General features: G+C 28.7%; 1 protein-coding gene across 1 annotated transcript in view; it reads right to left on the bottom strand.

Moving 5' to 3' along the window:
- Nucleotides 1–10,346, bottom strand: part of LOC124536530 (allatotropin-like) — a 29,730-nt gene extending 19,384 nt beyond the window's left edge. The window contains exon 1 of the mRNA XM_047113088.1: nucleotides 10,281–10,346. The gene's annotated coding sequence lies outside the window, so the exon portion shown is untranslated. The remainder of the gene's footprint in view (nucleotides 1–10,280) is intronic.
- Nucleotides 10,347–12,506: the final 2,160 nt, after the last annotated feature.

Below are 12,506 nucleotides of genomic sequence, written 5' to 3'. Positions count from 1 at the left end.
GCCCGAAAGGGATTATATCATCCAAATAAGCCTATATTATTTATATTTAAGCTCAATAATCTTGGGCAAGTTTCAGGCCGAAGATTAAATACCAATAAATATTTGCTCTCTAAATAGATGGTAAATAATTCACAACTCATTTGAGATTTGCTTAGGGATTCTGAGATATTTGCTTCGGCCCATCTATACATAGCTATTCTAAGTATATGTATAGTGTTATATGTTACATGTTACTTTATGAAATTGAGAGTCGAAATGGCCCAGCGATGAAGGAAAACATCGTGAGGAAACCTGCATGTGACATATTTCATAGAAATTCTGCCACATGTGTAATCCACCAACCCGCATTGGAACAGCGTAGTAGAATATATTCCAAATCTTCTCCTCAAAGGGAGAGGAGGCATTTAGCCCAGCAGTGGGAATTTACAGGCTGTTGTTGTTGTTAAGAAATTGATTATATGATAAAAACTAGGGAGATTATGACACGTAAAACTTAATCGGTAATGGATGTTTTACATACAGGCGAACAGTACTGAAATTTGATGTGTTTATATAAAATGTGCAGGAGTCTAATAAGCTGTCATGGGTGTATCCAGCAACCCAATGCGGGAGCAGCTTGGTGGAATGAGTCCAAAACCTTCACCTCATGAAAGAGAAGAATCTTTAGCACAGCAATGATGCTGATGATGAAGATGCTCCTTTTTATTTTATTTTTATAATTTTTTTATTTTTTTTTTTATTTTAATAGCTCTTTTACCCGTTACCATTTGGTTTACGCTTTTATTCTAGCTATTTTCGGCTCTCTATTTATAGCCAATGTTAGCGACTTATCGCTAATAGCTATCGGATCTTAACCCCACAATATATTTTTCTTAAATATATTTTTGTGTTACTTAGTATTTATGATATGATACATACTAAGTAATCAAGTATAAATAAATACGAAATTATGGATAGTCATTGTCTATCTGTTATTGATGTCGGTTTTATGCAAGCTCTTTTGCGGGTGTGGCAGGGCTTTGAACAACACCACGCTTGCCTTAACTGCTCGCTCAAATTTAATAACAGAAAAGACTCAAATTTAATAAGAGAAAGCAATCATTTAACGGGGAGGAAAAGCTCACCTTTATCTACCTTGGTGGTAGGGTAACCATGAGATATTCTACTGCCATACAGCATTAGACATTAGTGTGTTCTGGTGTAAGAGGTGAGTGAGCCAGTGTAAATACATAACATCTTTTCTAAGGTTGCTGACGCATTGGCAATGTAAGGAATGGTTAATATTTTTTTAAACCACCGTTTTCTATGGATGATGGGTCTAATGAGCCACCTGATGGTGGTGACCATTTACCATCAAATGACTCATTTGCACGTCCGCCTATGTGTATCCTCAAAAACCACCCTTTATTATATACGTGACGTAATTAAAAATATTAAATGGTAAATTGAAGCTACCGGAATTCATTTCACGCATATTACTTAACTTTTATTTTCAATTAATAAAAACGCCGTAATACTCAATGAATTAATTCATTTTACGTTTACGTTCGATAATATTTAATCATAAATGTATTTCGGCATGATACCATTTTTATTTTAAAGATTTATTCGAAATTTGAAAAGAATAGTAATTTCAATAATAATAATAAATTTATTATTATTGTAGAAAATAATATACTTGAAAGATATAAACTATGTAAAGTAGATAATGAGCAAGAAATTTTTAGTTAATATGTTTTTAGTGCAAGTTGAATAATTTTCTAAGGATTATTTCTTTATTTAATAAAAAATCATATTTATAGATACATAAAATATTGTAAAATAATCTTCTTAATTGTATAAACCTATGTTACCTCTTTAGACTAGGCTTCATAGCCTGAGATCAGGATCCTCGGGTTTGAAAACAAAACCGATAGAAAAATATTCGGTTTTTTTAAATGCTCGGTAAATCTCTTGTTTGCACAAAGACTTGTGCACTGAGATATGTCCTGTGCAATTAGCTGATCTCCATTAAGATTAGCCGGCGAGACCGAAAGCGTCAGATCCTCATCATCGAATGTGACAAGAGATCATAGTCATGTGTCTGAGTGTTTTTTGTGATGAATACGAAAATATATATACATATTCGTGATATTATTCAAAAAATTTAAATAATAAAACTCCAAATTACATTAAGCGGTAGTGAATTAAGCAACAAACCAAAAAACGACCAAAGAGAACAAACGGAAATAACAAAACAGTACAGCTCGACTTACAGAAAGAACTCTTTGAGAGCATGTGAATACGCCAATAGGATTTTCAGCGTGGGACAAACTACAGTAAAATTGCATAGACAAGCAATTGACACTCATCACGTTTCAGACTAAACAAACGCACCTACACGATGCAATTACATCCAATACTTGAAAATGGAAATCTACAACGCTTTGATCATTGATATCACTCGTCATCGTAATCGTTGTTTCGCGAATAGCAACGGGAATCAAATTTAAACTTTAGTGATAAGATTACGTAATAATTATTGACTACATATTGTCTACTATAAATAATAAAACTGCGATTTGTCAAGACCAGAATACTATGTACCTATATTATAAAATTCAATATGATGTGTATATTTTATTTTTAGAATACTTTATAAATATTCATTCTATGATGTCGAAAAATCGGGTAAATTGTTATGAAAAACGCGTTGAAATGCTTTTAAATTGTTTAATATTTATTTGATGATAAATTTTTCATACATTTAAATTTTACAGAACAGCTATCCGAAGCGTTAATCAGGAATATTTTTAAGAAGAATATCTATATAATAATTCAGTGAACAATGACAAAATAAAGACATTACTTCGGAAGAAAAGGGTGAAAGCTGAATTTCTGGATAAACCTTCCTTTTGTGGTTCTAAAAAAAATTCCAAATCCATTGATCCATGTGACGCTAAGAATGTTATCTAGGATCAAAGATCGCGACAACCAGTTTTTCTCGATTAGCTCTTAAACAGTCATAGTTATGAAAATTGTGATTATTGAATTAGAAGCTCATAAAATTTCCAATAAAAAATATTATGTCACTTTTTCTCGGAAAACCAACTGTTTTCGAGAAAATTTTATTTCTTTATTCACTGGACTATAAGTTGTGCTCAGTAAGTAGAATATACATATTTAAATTTGATTTAATTGTATCTATATGATTATTCTATGGAAATAATTATATCATTAATAGCAAGTACTGAGATACTACTAACTTTAATTTAACTAATAAGATCATGAAAGTAACATAAGTACTTTATATTTGAATATATTTTTTAACAAACAAAAAATAGGTATGAACATTTTTAATTATATACGGCGTCAAAAGATAAAATAAATTGAGATTGATAATTTGAGAAACACTTCTTTACAGTCGAAACATTTTTATTAAATCTTTCCCCTGATAAATTATCTCGTTAAAAATCCTAATTCCACGGTTAATCCTATTAGTTTCATTAAAAAATTCTAGTTAACTTTACAGGGTTTCTAATAAAATCTGATAAGTCAAATTTATTAAATACAAAGAATAATACAACTCCGTTGCTTATAAAATGGACATAATAAAACCACCTGTGGCGTAAAGACGCTTACAAATATTATTTCCACTGGAAATATTTATCATTTCTGAGTTCAAATATTTTAAAAACTCTTTCTATATTTTATTTAAACAATGATTGAACACAGTATTTCGAATTTATTTAATAATGTACGTAGTATTTGTGGTGATTTCTTAAAATTGTTATACTACTTTGATTATATTGTATATTGGTATATAGTATATTACTAGAGATCCGACCCGGCTTCGCACGGGTGTAATGCTGATACGAAATATAGTAGATAATGTATAAATTATCAGCGTTTCCTTACAACATTGTCCACGTATTATATACAAAAAGCTACCCCTTGAATCACTCTATGAATTAAAAATTAAAAAAAACCGCATTAAAATCCGTTGGGTAATTTTAAAGTTCTAAGCATACATAGGGACAGACAGTTGTATGCGACTTTGTTTTATACTATGTAATGATGAAGGCAATAACAATTTTTAGAAAATATTTTCGTCTGTTCATACTAGAGCTACTCCAGTATGAACACTCCATATTAAGGCCTCACTTTATTAAAGTCATTCCATTAAAGTTATGAAAACTCGAAAGACATCGAACAAACGTAAAAAGATATGCAGCAGTGCAATATACTTCATTGACTGTAATATATATAACATATGAAGAATATATGCATTGAAATAGCCTAACACCGTTAGTAGACATTCGTTATTCCACAAATATAATCTTATAAAATAGATCTGCAGGAAATTAAATATCAGAAAACGAAGTAGCTGTATTCATTACTATTTAGATATACTTATTGCTTTATAGTTTTCGAGCCAAATGAAAATCGATTATTTCGTCTACATTTAGAGTCAAGTAAATATGAATATTAATATATGCCGTATCTGTTATTTACTTAGCTCTATTGCCGAATCGGTTGAGTTGTTAATAACGCAATGAAGAACCTCTCATTAATTACCTTTTCATATAAACGCTGTATCATTCTCTTTTTAACTGAACCAACTCAGCATCAATTATTTGTTAAGGATTAAAAGGCCCAATCTAAAAATATTAATTTGCAATAATTGTATGTAATAATAACTTACTATTAGTATTTATTAAGTTCTAAAACCTGCTAAAATAAACAAACAACTGATATAATTTAAATTGAATTCAAAATTGAAAGGTAGAAAATATAGAAAAAAAAACAATGAATTAATTCCGAATTTAAAAAAGGCTATGTAACAATGTAAGCTTTTGATGTCGTTTTTTATAACAATATCATTCAATTTATTATATATATTGCAATCAGTCAGACACGATTGAAATTGGATATAATAAAAGCGAATCTGAAATGTATTGTTAGAGGTGGACTTTTTAGTAATACATAATTTTTTCTAATATTTTCTCCTTTTACGAAACCAAAAGTTTGAATATTCACACGATGTCGTACCACGCATAATACACCTCACTGGGGGAATATTTATGATTTTTCTTTGTGATGGAGATTGTATCTCATATCGTTTTATACATTGTAGTTTTATGTCATCGAAAAATGTGAATTTTCGGAATTTACCATCCAAAAAATAACCTATAATATCGATAACTATTAAAATATTTCTTATATAAAATATTTAGAATGTTCGAAACATTTTTAAAGTATAATGCAATATTCTTTAAAAATTCTAAGTCTGTGCGAGTTAAATACCTTATAAAAGCTTTTGATACAGAGGAAGACTTTTATAAAGTCCTCGAGACGTACTAAACGTGCGATGTCAAGCCGTTAATATATCTTCCAGGTTATTTTTGTTAGGAACTGGAACGGTTTCGTTCCGTTCTACGTTAAAACTCAATAACTTACACGCTTTATATTGTCGGAGTTCTACAAGTTTCTACAAGTTCTTATGTGCGAACACAGTATGATAAACATCGTGTTAAAACGACGATCTTAACTATTGTCAAAGTTTTAATCTACATTGCTCAGTAGCCACATTATGGTCGACAACCTGAGATCCTCGTTTAAAATCCCAGGTTATGTAATCAAAAATAATTGCTTTCTATCTTTCTTCTTCTGATATCTATTGAGATGTATCTAATTGCTCTTTCACTCTAAGATTTGAGAGATAGATAAGCGCGTGTATTATGTATTTATTAAATATACCTGTATATGTGTGATTATCTAACGTTACTAAAAGTCTTTAATGCCTATAATTTAATTATTTTATTTTATCAAATCAAAAACACTTTTATATTAACACGAAGAGAATAGACAACTTCCTCTATTTAAGTTGGGTAAGACTATTCTTCGTATAATTTTATTAAAAATGTATTTCTTAAGACACGGCTAGTTAATTCAGGGCATAGACGAAACGGGCGCTGTTAAAAATAAAACAAATTCACTATGGAGCTCGTAAACTTTTGATCTAAAGAGCGTTTGAAAAACAAGTTTTAGACTCCTGATGTGATGAGTTTGGACCGCCAGTACATTTTCACTTTGAACGAATTACCCTTTGTACTTGAGTCTGCATTATTTCTATTTACTGAGTTTTCGAATTTCGATTCATATAAAACGCTTTATAACTCACGTTCGAATTATCGTTACGTTATTTTAATCGTCACTTTTATTATCATTAATTTTGTGCCAGTCATAAAACCTGTTGCATCAAAAGCATTTCCCTCGATCATTACATGAAAATGTTGCGCTTTTACACCGTGTAATTTTACTCTAAATTTAATTTAGTATATAGTGTTGAAATTAATACTTTTTTCTGTTTAGTTCTTTAAAAAGAAATTTTATTAACGTAGTTCCATTTTCCATTGTAAAGAGTTTATTCCACATCGGTGATCTGATTGTAAAATTATTTTTATCTCAAAAGTTAATCCTAACAAGCTTGAATTTTCCTGTTTACAAATCAACGCTATAAAAAATTAAATTAAATTGAAATAAAAATCTTTACAATTATTAATAGAATTGTATAAAAGTATTTTAATAAACTGATTTATTATACGGATAATATTTTGTGTGAAAACAAAGAGATTGTTGTTGAATTTTTGAAAACATATATATATGAGATTGAAATAAACAAAATAGATTTCCATCTAACTAGCAGCCCATTGAAATGTTTTATCTAAATAGAATCGACTAATATCCTTCGCCAGAAATGGCGCTATTATTACGTGTAACATTTTTTCTGGGATTATCCTCAAGATAGATATGCTAAGACTGATTTATTTCTATAGAGGCATACTAGAGTCTTTATATTTAAGTAATAGTAGTTTTATACCAAAACGTATAGATTAAATCCATGATAGATCAGTAAAATCATCTTTTGATACCAATTCATTCGAAAATACATCAACAGTATCGTAATATATTATTTCGTTATACTAACAATTTGTGAGTACATGAAACTATTCAACGGACAGACCAAGATAATGAACATAAAGATGCTACTAATTATATTAATTGTTAAGAAAAATAAATTATAAGACATAATGTTTGTGTTAGTTATCGAATTATTTATATTCTATATTTAAAAGAACGTTTTAGGTGAAATCTTTTTCAGTAATTACATTTTGTAAATATTTTTGTTCGTAATCATAATTTTATTGTACACCAATTAATTTTATTTCCATCTAAAGGCGAAAATGAGTATGAATTCGTTTGTGTAGTTAAAACAGGTTAGACTTTAGATTGTCTTCAGAATAATTTTATAAATTTGAATTTATTTTACAAAAGGGTACAATTTTGATTGGACGCAATTTCAATCTAAAAAAACTATCCCATTATTTAAGCAGAATGAAGTGCTCATTTTTTTAAAAAGGCCTATTTCCAAGTAGATCTTTAAAGCAATTTGTCTTTCTATGTTTGGTCTTAAATAGCTACCTATCGAGAAAGACTGTTGTACTGTAAGTTAAATAGGTTATTTTGTATAAACGTTACATCAACCTGTGACCGACTCAGGGAGGTTTTTTTCCGGAGAGATCAGGTGTTACTTTTAAGTATAATATACATGATAATAATCTAAGAACCTGACATTCTAATTAAATTTTATATTTATGCAAAAAAGTTTCGTTGTTTGAACTTTAAAATTATCAAAGTAAAAACTATTGTTTTTGTAACAGTATTACTAAATATAAAGAAAATATATGTGTATATACTATGTGTATGTACTACGGAAAATCTTAAGATTTAAGAATAAGTCTTAGGTTTTACCGACATGAGTTGGAAAGTGACATTTTTTTCGGGCTTTTACTGCAATCGCAAACCCTCCTGAACATTTACCATTAAGAATTCAATAATCTTAGGTTTAACTGGATAATCTTAGGAACTAACGTAGCCCGAGCTTCTACAGTAACATATATCTATATATTATGATCACGGAATCACGAGATCTCGAAACTATAATTCTGATTGACTTGAAACTTAGTATATTTGCGCCTTTTGCAACAAATACGATCACTAAAATTGGATTTATTTTTATTTAATTTAATTATCTTTGATAAATTAATAAATCGCCACAGGTAGCTAGAGAAACTTAACCGAAATTTGAAGTTAAAATTTTCGGGATGGAATTCTGCCACATATCTCTACCGAAAATACCCAGAAGTGGTTACATTATATTTACAAGCTTAAAATTATTATTATAATTTTGTATATTATATTATTGATAGTTTTAAAAGTGTATTTAAATATAACAAATAAATCAAAGCTTATGTTAGCCTGTATATCATGCAACCAGTTTTATAAATAAGGTCCTTTTTTTATAAATTACGTATATTTAAAAAAAAAGTAATAAATGAACTTTCTATAACGAATGCTAATAATAATCGATATTTAATATAAAAAATGTGAAACTAACTCTGTCTGTCTGTAGCTCTTTCACGATCAAACCAATGAACTGAATTTGATGAGGTTTTATTTTGCGGCAAACTTGAACACCAAAGAAGAGGCTAATTTTTTTGCTTAACACGTGAGAATCAAACCCCTAAAACGCAAATGAAGCCGCGGGCGACAACTAGTACTATAAATGAAGAAATTTTGCAATATTATATTAGTTTATGTTTTCAATCCTACTCAACGAGCTTAGCACATATCAGTCGGGAGTCAGTAATCTTTATTTTACACGTAGTTAGGGTTAGTGCACAGATAAATAAATTTTGTCTGCGAGACGAAAGAGATCTCAAAATGTTTATACACTTCTAAGAAAAAACAAAACGCTTCAATTTATTGCAGAGTATTCTCGTTAAACATTTTGGTTTTTAAACAGACATTTATAGAAATGTGATTTATTCCGACTAATGTGGATGCTTGCCTTTAAACAAATCTTTTAATCTACAGCTTAGAATTTCACGAAATCCAATATTAAATGTTTCAGTCCATTTTCTCTATTTACATGAAAACAGGATTAGTAATATGATACAACACTAGAATGAAACCAGAGGTTCTAATTTTTGTAAATTTAATTTATATCGTAGTAAATTATGTTTCGTATTTTACTTGCTTTAATATGCGACGAATAAAAAAAATGCTATTTTATTATATTGGTACTAGTGACTGTTTTTAAAAAGTATTTTGTTAGACTATAATGCACTTGCAACGACTCAAAGTACTTGTTGCTTTAATTAAATGAATTTCAATTAAATTTTGATTTATTATTTATGTATAGCACTTTAAAAATGTTACAAATGTACAATGCATTCATAAAATATTTCATTTAATACTATTGTGCTATCGGCTTTAACTTTTTTAGTTTTAATATTTAACAGATTTTAGTTTAAAAAAGGAAGGTGTTCGTTTTATAAATACTTTATTTTTAAATGATCGATAGTTTTACCCCTTCTTAATGTCAATGGTTTAATTTTATTATCATTTATATAAGTTAAGGTTCTCAACCTATATTTGTACGTTATAAGTATAGAAGAAACTTCTTTTTTCTAATTTTAAAAGTATCTATTTTATCATTAAATTACACATATTTTCTGAAGCAATGATTCACTACAAATTTTAGATCAAGCTTATGAATATGTTTTTATCACATAATTCAAATATGTAACACAGTGTAATATAATTAAATAGTGTATTATTGAATATTTTAATTTATTTTTTTTATAAAATTTAATTAAGAATGTATACCTAATGCATTATTTTTTGTTTGATGTTATAAAGTATATCTTTGAATTGGTATAATATATTCCCTGTAAGATTTGAACAGAAATTACAATAGATACTGAACGGCTTACAATAGTTATACTTTGGGTATTTAATGAAAATATTTGATAATAGATTACGTCAAATCATAAGTCATGAATGTATATTCTATAAAAAGTAATTATTTTATCGACTTTTGGTGAAATAGCCGTAAGAGGATTTTATATGTGGATCGCATCACATAGGTCACCAAGCACCCTCGACGCATACAGTGGTCTGATAAATTAAAAATAACTTTTTACTTTACTATATATACCGCTTTTGTAAGTATAATTCATATAGCTTTTTCTATGATATATTTTGTGTTTTCTATTAGTTTATAAATATGTTTTTCTTTGAACCCCACATTTAGTATCCTAAATCCTTCTTTACAGTATATCGCATCTTTATGTTCCTAATTAAACTTTTTTCTATGTCCAAAGCCTAACATGAAAATGAAATAAACCTATCAAATTAAAAACCCATGGAGTCCTTAACTTAGACGAACTTACCTGCAAGTTTCGTAATGTAACGGGCACTTCACTGACAGAACGCGTGAGGCGCGTAGTGGCTCAACCCGGAATGGCCTAGGCGGGCCAGTGTGGTCCGTTATATAGTAACGCGAGTACGTAGCGGTTGGTCTCCTGCACGCCGCGCCCAGCGTAGGCGTGCGTAGGCTCCGGCCTACGGCATGCTACGATACAAGTAGTACATAGGTTAAAAATCATTTAATTTTTAAATTAGTTAAAAAATGTGTTATCATACCGATTGTCCTCAATATTGTTTACAGCAAAACTCCTTATAATGAGAAAAAAAACATCCAAATGTCGAAAAATTAAATTGAAGTAAATATAACTGAACTTGCAAAGTGCATGTAAATATTTTATTTTATTAGGTGATATACAGGTTGATTATGATGATTATGATATGCTATCGTATGTTTGCATGTGTGGGTTACGTTCTTAGTAGATAACAGTTATGATAATCATAAAAAATATTATAAATCAAGGTTCGTAGATCAAGGTTTAATTATGAAAGAAACTTATAAAGATTATGCTTAACAAAGTCTATAGTCAAAAATATTTATATATGAAAGTTTTGTATTTTTTTATATATATCTTATAAATTTTATTATCTTGGTAACTAAATAAAACTCAAATCAATTCATTTCTATTTTTGTAAATGTAAATAATTACAAATTAAATTTAAAGTTAAGCTACATTTATTTCTATTATTTCTCTGCGATATGAATAATTAATTTAATATTTATTTTAAAAATTACTATAACAATAATATCACTAATAAGAAATATAGTATTTTTTGAACGGAAATTACTATTCGACTTATCAAGACTTTAATTAACAAAGGAGTTACCATATCTCCTCGAATATTTTTTCTTCCATCGAATAATGCATTCTTTTATACTAATGAACGAACGTAAAAGGAATACTTTATCACAGTTACTATTTAATCAAAACCAAGTAGTCTTTGAAGATACATACATTAGTTTATTAATTTATGCATTTTATATGTTTCATTTAAGAAAATGAGTCGATAGAGTTACGGTATATCCGGATACTTTTTAAATACTATTTAAAATCGATTTTAATTAAATATTTGACGAAGACAACCGCAGCAAGATATAAATTCATGGTGGAAGGAAGATATAATACTGATTGATAAAATTTTTAAAGCGACTTATGTCTACTAGAGATATTATTTGTGTTTTTACTTACTGTCGATTTTAGTTCAAGCCATTCTATGTAGATAATCTACCCAGTCATCAGTAATACTTTCGGCACAAACAGAATAGAGTTCTAGTACTTGTATAGAATAATAGTAATACAGCCTTATACTGTCGTATTCGTATCGATTATTCAATATAATTAAAGACACAAGCGATCACCTTGGGGACGTAATATTTTTTGCATCAACAATATCCTCGAACAGAAGTGACAACTTTCCAGCACTACGTGTTGATCCATTTGTTATGTATCCAAAAAATAAAATGTAATCAAAAGACTGTCAGTTTATATATACATATATAACCTGTAACACTACGCACTAACAAACGAAACATTTATCAAAAGCATAACGGAATGCAACTCCAACTAATTTCTTAGCGAGCAAACCCAAAGAATGTGTATGTTATAATTATTTTTAAAATGTAATTTTATCCGTTTTATAAAACTAAAACCTATTAAAGAATAAACCTTTTGATCTTTTCTGTAAACATATAATATATGCATGTTGTTCAAAGCACTGTAAAAGATACTTTTGTAAACTGTTACTTTTATGTGTACTAAATAATTGTTTTATTAAAATATTTCTTTAAATTATTACGGTACTGGAAAGGTGCTTAATTAAAAGTCTTTCATTATTATAAAACAATGACATTAACTCCGTAAATATTATCCACGTACGACGTTTGAGCACCTACGTCTGTTGAATAAAAAAAATTAGAACAATGAAAAATGAAGAGCTATTTTAATTTTAGTTGCATCTTTTTTTTATTATCTTATTTCGTGCACTATTTTAATTATTATTAGGCACGATGTTACCTAAAGGATAAAGTAACTGTTAATGGTTAACATTGACGGTACTACTTAAATTAATTTACCTCATTAGTCTAATATAACACTAGCAAATAGATTCCGAGGTCCTGAGTTCAAACTCTAGATCCGGCCGATAAAAAAATATAAAGCTTGCTATAGAAAAAATCGTACTACCTAGAGTCT

This window comes from Vanessa cardui, chromosome 16 (assembly GCF_905220365.1).
Source record: "Vanessa cardui chromosome 16, ilVanCard2.1, whole genome shotgun sequence".
NCBI classification, from domain to species: Eukaryota; Metazoa; Arthropoda; class Insecta; order Lepidoptera; family Nymphalidae; genus Vanessa; species Vanessa cardui.
Note: the sequence above shows the minus strand (reverse complement) of the source record. Positions and strands in the feature narration are given on the sequence as shown.